A 7013-nucleotide genomic window follows, 5' to 3' on the forward strand; every position below is an offset into this window, starting at 1 on the left:
TTTGAGTAGAGGTCGAACATGGTTTTGCGAGTGCATTCAGTATGTGGCCACGACACACGATGATATCCTCCTTCCACTTTCATGTCCATTGGTTCTCAACGATGGTCTCATTTTTCTATTTGTTTAGACATTTCTTTATGATCACGTACATCATATTTACAATTGTGAAGAAAATGAGAACCTTGTGTTGTCACTTTTTGAAATGTATGCCATTGAATTGGAACAACTTGGGAAGCTCCTAATTTTCAACCTTCATAGTTGTCAATTTACGAAACTATCATTTAAAAATTATTAAGCTTGAATCAGGTACTCAGTGACACACGTTACACGATAGTTGTTCCACTTAGGATCAAGTTCTTGGTATAATAGGTATTCGGACAACTACGTTCCTGGGATACAATCGATCAAATTTTTGCCTTCTTGTGAAGATCAATCCACGTCCTACACTAGGTGAGATCTAGTAACTCCGCATGAACCCACGTTGAATAGCCGCTTGACTAGGATAGGTTGACATATGCTCAACTATAGGTACCCTAGGCTTAACTTAGGCAAAGCTTTGAGTTAGTCAAGGCTTAGACTCACTAGAGTGAGAATAGGAAAATCACTAAAGAAACAAGGAGAGATTTAGTGAGCTAGAAAGAGGGAGAGTGGGTTGAGGTATATATAGGTTTCAACCCAACTAGTAATCAAGGCCCATAAAGGTCATTATAAGGATCCAAATGACTAGCAATAAAGGGCCTAGGCTAGCCAATGGCTCAAAAGTCTAGACAACTGGGGCTCATGGTCAACAAACAAAAAGGGTATAACCTTTATCCAAAATGACCCTACTGAGGTCAAAAATGTTCAAAACTTGGATTGTGGTCAACAATCAACAGGAAGGAGTGCCTAATAAACTGTTTGACTATAAACGCCTGGAGCAAAAGACGTTTCTGGTCAAGGTAAAAAAGGTTTCAATGAGTAATAAGTCTAGGTCAAGCTTCATAAATGAGTCAGTCAACAATCGATCTTAGACTTGGGGACTAAAATCATGCCTAGCCAGACCGAACCGAAATTGAAACCAAAACCAAAATTCAAAGCCTAAGATCCAAGGTTCAAGGTACAAATTAATATACTCCCAATATGCCTCGCCCTTAAAAGCAACACCCTACTAAATAAAGCTAAGTGAAGTTCTCACACCCTTTAAAGTGAAACTAAACTAATAGGAATAAATGAACACCCACTAACTTAGTTAAATAGAGGATAATGGGTAGACAAACCTTGAGCCAAACCTCCAATAACATATAGTTCCAATTCTTAGGATTATTACCTAATACTCTGCTAGGCTAATACTAATAAAAACAAGTATTGAAGTGATTTCCTTATTGATTTGTGAGAAGTGTTACACTAGTCAAGAGCATTAATTAGATGATTAAATCCATTACAAAAAAGTGATCAGATTGCTCTCTCTCCAATTGGCTAAAAGGGGTCATCTTTGTCATTAAGTATCCAAATTGGTTGGAGTCTCAACTTTCAACTAGGTTTGAAAAAGATTTGGCTTGTATTCCTGAGTCCAAGTACTATATATAAATCCGCGTAAATAGATAGTCATAACTCGTATCCGGTCAGAATCGACTCTCAAAATGTTTAAGCATTAATACAAGTAGAAAATTAACAGAATTTGCCCATTTTAGAGAAACTGCATCATGGTTCATAAAATCAGATCCTAGCCAAGACCCTGGACTCTTCTGTGAGGTCCGTGTTAAATATGGGCGTAGACCGATACCACACTACCAAGAGTTGGATAAACTGTCAATTCATTCATAACCCGACCATATCCAGCCCATTCGTTGATGCTTGTTGGAGTGTCAATAAACACCAAAAGCTGGGTCGACCCAGTCTTGGGTAACTTGACTCGATGTTTCCATGTGATAATATCTAGGATTTTGGACCCGTTCCTCTATGCATCGGGATGCACCCAGATTTAGTCTGGCTTGTCTAGACCTGGAATGGCTCTAGACTAGATATTTGAACAGCTTGATCTCGGTCCAGATCCTGTGAGTTCAAGTCCACACCCTAGCCATCTTGCCCCAATTGGATCTAGCTTGGATCGATGCGAATATGTATCTGCATATGGAAGTGGGCATATATATATATATATATGCATGGTAGGTTATGTTACCTTAGCATACAAACATGCATACTCATAAGGTGCAATATTGGAGTAGATAGGATGAATGCATGATTTTTAGTGTATTTATACGAAGAGTAAAAGAAAAGCCACAAAGACTTTCGAGTAGAGGTCGAACATGGTTTTAAGAGTGCATTCAGTATGTGGAAACGACACACGATGTCATCCTCCTTCCACTTTCGTGTCTTTCAGTTCTCAACGATGGTCTCTTTTTTCTGTTTGTTTAGACATTCCTTCATGATAATGTATATCATATTTATAATTGTGAAGAAAATGAGAACCCTTGTGTTGTCACCTTTTGAAATGTGTGCCATCAATTGAGACAACTTGGGCAGCTCTTAATTTTCAACATTCATAGTTGTCAATTTATAAAACTATCATTTAAAAATTATTAAACTTGAATCAGGTACACTCAGACATACACGTTACACATGTTGTCTTTCAAACAATAGTTGCCCTACTTAGGATCAAGTTCTTGGTACAATAGGTATTCGGGCAACTACGTTCCTGGGATACAATCGATCAAGCTTTTGCCTTGTTTTGAAGATCGATTCACGTCCTACGCTGGGTGAGACTGAGTAACTCCGCACGAACCCACCTTGAATAGCCGCTTGACTAGGATAGGTTGACATATGCTTAACTATAGGTACCCTAGGCTTAACTTAAGCAAAGCCTTGAGGTAAGGCTTAGATTCACTAGAGTGAGAATAAGAAAATTACTAAAGAAACAAAGAGAGTTTTAGTGAGTTAGAGAGAGATAGAGGGTTGAGGTATATATAGGCTTCAACTCAACAACTAGTAATCAAGGCCCATAAAGGTCATTATAAGGACCCAAATGGAAAGCAATAAAGGGCCTAGGCTGGAAAATGTCTCAAAAGTCTAGACAAGGGGGCTAATGGTCAACGAACAAAAAGGGTATAACCTTTATCCAAAACGACCCTACCGAGGTAAAAAATGTTCAAAACTTAGATTGTGGTCAACAATCAACAGGAAAGAGTGCCTAATAAACTGTTTGACTATAAATGCCCGATGCAAAAGACATTGAGCATGTTTTGGTCAAGGTAAAAAAGGTTTTAATGAGTAATAAGTCTAGGTCAAGCTTCATAAATGAGTCAGTCAACGATCGATCTTAGATTTGGGGATTAAAATCATGCCTAGCCAGCCCGAACCGAAATTGAAACCAAAACCCAAATTCAAAGCCTAAGATCCAAGGTTCAAGGTACAAATTAATATAGCCCAAATATGCCGTGCCCTTAAAAGCAACACCCTACTAAATAAAGCCAAGTGAAGTTCTCACAGCCTTCAACCTGAAACTAAACTAATAGGAATAAATGAACACCCACTAACTTAGGTAAATGGAGGATAATGGGTAGACAAACCTAGATAGTTTTGAGCCAAACCTCCAACAACATATAGATCCAATTCTTAGAATTATTACCTAATACTCTACTAGGCTAATACTAATAAATACAAGTATTGAAGTGATTCCCTTGTAGATTTGTGAGAAGTGTTAATTAGATGATTAAATCTTTTAAAACAAAGTGATCAGATTGCTCTCTCTCCGATTGGCTAAAAGGGGTCATCTTTGTCATTAAGTAGGCAAATTGGTTGTAGTCTCAACTTTCAACCAGGTTTGAAACAGATTTGGCTTGTATTCCTGAGTCCACGTACTATATATATATATATATATATATATATATATATATCCGATTGTAGATTTGATATAATTCAAAGCAAATATGTTGGGTCCATTCAAATTCAGGTCAGAATTGAGTAAATAGATAGTCATAACTCATATCCGGTCTGAATCGACTCTCAAAATGTTTAAGCATTAATACAAGCAGAAAATTAACAAAATTTGCCCATTTTAGAGAAACCGCATCATGGTTCATGAAATCAGATCCTAGCCAAGTCCCTGGACTCTTCTGTGAGGTCGGTGTTAAATATGAGCGCAGACCGATACCACACTACCAAGAGTTGGTCTGACCCAATGGTCCTGATCTACCTGATTAATTGCTTTATAAGTAATATAGAAACTAAATCTAACAATTGCATTAAATGTATTGAAAATTTTATGATTTTTATTAATTTATTGCTTTTGAAATTAATTTGTTAACTATAATTTGTTAACTCAAACCAGCAGGCCACTAAACATTGGACATTGGACCCAAAGGGCCGGGTGATGGGTTGCCTTTCAAACCCAAGCCCATTAAGAACCCAGGCCAAAACACAGCCCATTAATAAATGTGTCGGGTCACACACAAATTCCAATGAGCCGAACTCTAATTGGGCCTGGGCAGGGCCAGCCCAGCCCGATGCCCACCCCTCTCTGTATCACACTAGCTGTGAGATTGCGGTCAGTTAATCAATCTGTACTTGTTTTTTATAATATTTACAGCATAACCATGACTTGCGTAGCTTGGTCTTGTTTCTGATCCAATATCTTTTATTATCTTGGATCTACTTATGTGGGTACATGTTAGGGGTGGCAATCGGGTCGGGTTGGCGGGTCAGCATACCTCAACACGAACCTGACCCGTTTATTAAAAGGGTCGGCTGTGGCAAACACGAACCGACCCATTTATTAAACGGGTAACTGGACACGACACGGTTAACCCGTTTAATAAATGGGTCGGGTCGGGTTGACGGGTTGGCGGGTCGGGTTCGGGAAAAATACAAGTTTTAAATAATAATATAAATAAATGTATAATAAAAGTATCATATATATATATATATATATCAGGTAGGTTATGTTACCTTAGCATACAAACATGCATACTCATACGGTTCAATATTGGAGTAGAGAGGATGAATGCAAGATTTTTATGGTATTTATACGAAGAGTAAAAGAAAAGCTCATGATCTATAGAATCATCTAAATATGAGAACTACTATGTGAACCGTGATTATCATAGATTTTTTATTCTTTTCTCTTGAATCTAACGGTATGGATGTGATCTAAATGCTTGGTTTTATAAAACAAGATTTTTTTTTCAAACTTTAAAATCAGCGTCTCATAATCTTCATAAATATTCAAGCACCCAAAAATCATATTTTTTCATTGAAAATACATGATCCAACAACTGATTCCTAGCAAATTCACCATGCCCAACGCATCTACATGGTTGAATTCCAAAAAAAAATATTGAAAATGCCCAATTCACACGGCAGTTCTCATATTCTGGTTATTGTGGTTTATAGTAAACGATAGCAAAGTTAGTCCCATATCGAAGGTGAGAGGGAATGCCCATTCCCACCTCTATTTTAGAAGCATTACTCCCCCACTTAAAACAGCATTGATTTTGTAAGTAGCTGTTCACGTGGAGGTATGTAAAAAACAGCTCTAATTTATTATTATTAATTTTAGAAGTGGGATTATTAGCATGCTTGAAAAAATGAGGCTTCCCACCACCGAGGTGGTATGCCATGTGGTAATCCCTCTGCCACATGGAGGGTCTGCCTAACCCCAGCTTGCCTTTCAACAAACAGAAAAAAGAGGCTTCCCAATGGGCTTGCTTTTTTAAGTAACTATTTTCAAATTGTGAAAACGATTAATTTTCAAGTTACGCAAGATGATGTTTATGACTATGATCTAGAGTTGGATCTGTTGAGAGGGTAAAGGATTGTGAATAAATTATGTTAAGTCCAGACTTTAATGGACAAAAAATACAGACCTTGTTGTGAGAGATTAAATCCATTTTCCGGGCCGAGTCCTTGACAAAGTATTCAGCAAGGCAAGCACACACACACACAAAATGATTCGAATAAGGCAGAAACAACACATAGTTTAGTTGCTGTTCAAATTTTAAACTTCAAACTAAAAGGCCTGATCCATCACAATAACAATGCAACCCATTATTGTCATTCTATCTAGAGGCTGCAAAATATCCCATACCAAAATGAAACTACCCCATGACCAGAAAATCAGATGACCCTATTTCTTGTTCTTCTCAGCCTCTTGCAGAGTGCTGAAATATGCCTGAGGGTTGGCCTCAAATTCATTCCTTGAAATTTCTGCAGCCCCGCCTGTTCCAGGAGCTTTCATGGCGTCATGGTCCTTCTTTGGACCACCCTCTGTGCCTGCAGCCTTCTTATTGTGGGACTGTGAGTCCTTGCCAGCATCCATGGTCACTTGTAGATGGGAGTCTTTCAGAAAGGATTTGTTTGAAGATGAGGATGACTACACCTGAACACCAACATTGTATATATAGAAAGAGAGCATTAACTGCCCGTACATGCAAATGGGTATAGTGCATTCAATGCATTCTTATTGTAAATATCATTCACAGATCACATTGCCACATTACATCTCTTTTTTTCCTAGGAGTCAAATTTATTGGAGCAACCGTATATTTTTTTCTTCACATTTTCTCCTGTAATATATAAAGCTGTTAGTATTTGCTAATAATTACATGGTACTCTCGTAATTGCAGAAATTGGAATACTTCACCAAAAGGTGGACCAAAAAACTATGCAATTTCAGTGTTCTTGAATAAAACAATTTCAGTGAGCATTTGATTTTAGGAAATTGTTTCGTTTTGGGAAATTGATTTTTTATGATACCTTTCCCAGCCAATATCTGTTGTTCCCGATAATAAAGGTCAAGTGTGGAAATCGTCTTCTGCTCTGGGAGGAGGGTCAATTTATTTGTGACAACCGAGATTAAGTGAATCCAAGATAGTACGAATATTACCATTGTTTAGCGGCAGATGTATTGGATTTTACTGTGGTAGGTCCAATTAGAGTCAATGGCTCGGGTCTTACACAAGTATATGTGGAACCAACTTGATAATATTTGGGTCTGGACCTACTATTGCAGGTCCGCTTAGCTAATCGATCTGTCCCTG

Source organism: Nuphar pumila, chromosome 15, assembly GCF_984573655.1.
Source record: "Nuphar pumila chromosome 15, dmNupPumi1.hap1.1, whole genome shotgun sequence".
Taxonomy (NCBI): Eukaryota; Viridiplantae; Streptophyta; class Magnoliopsida; order Nymphaeales; family Nymphaeaceae; genus Nuphar; species Nuphar pumila.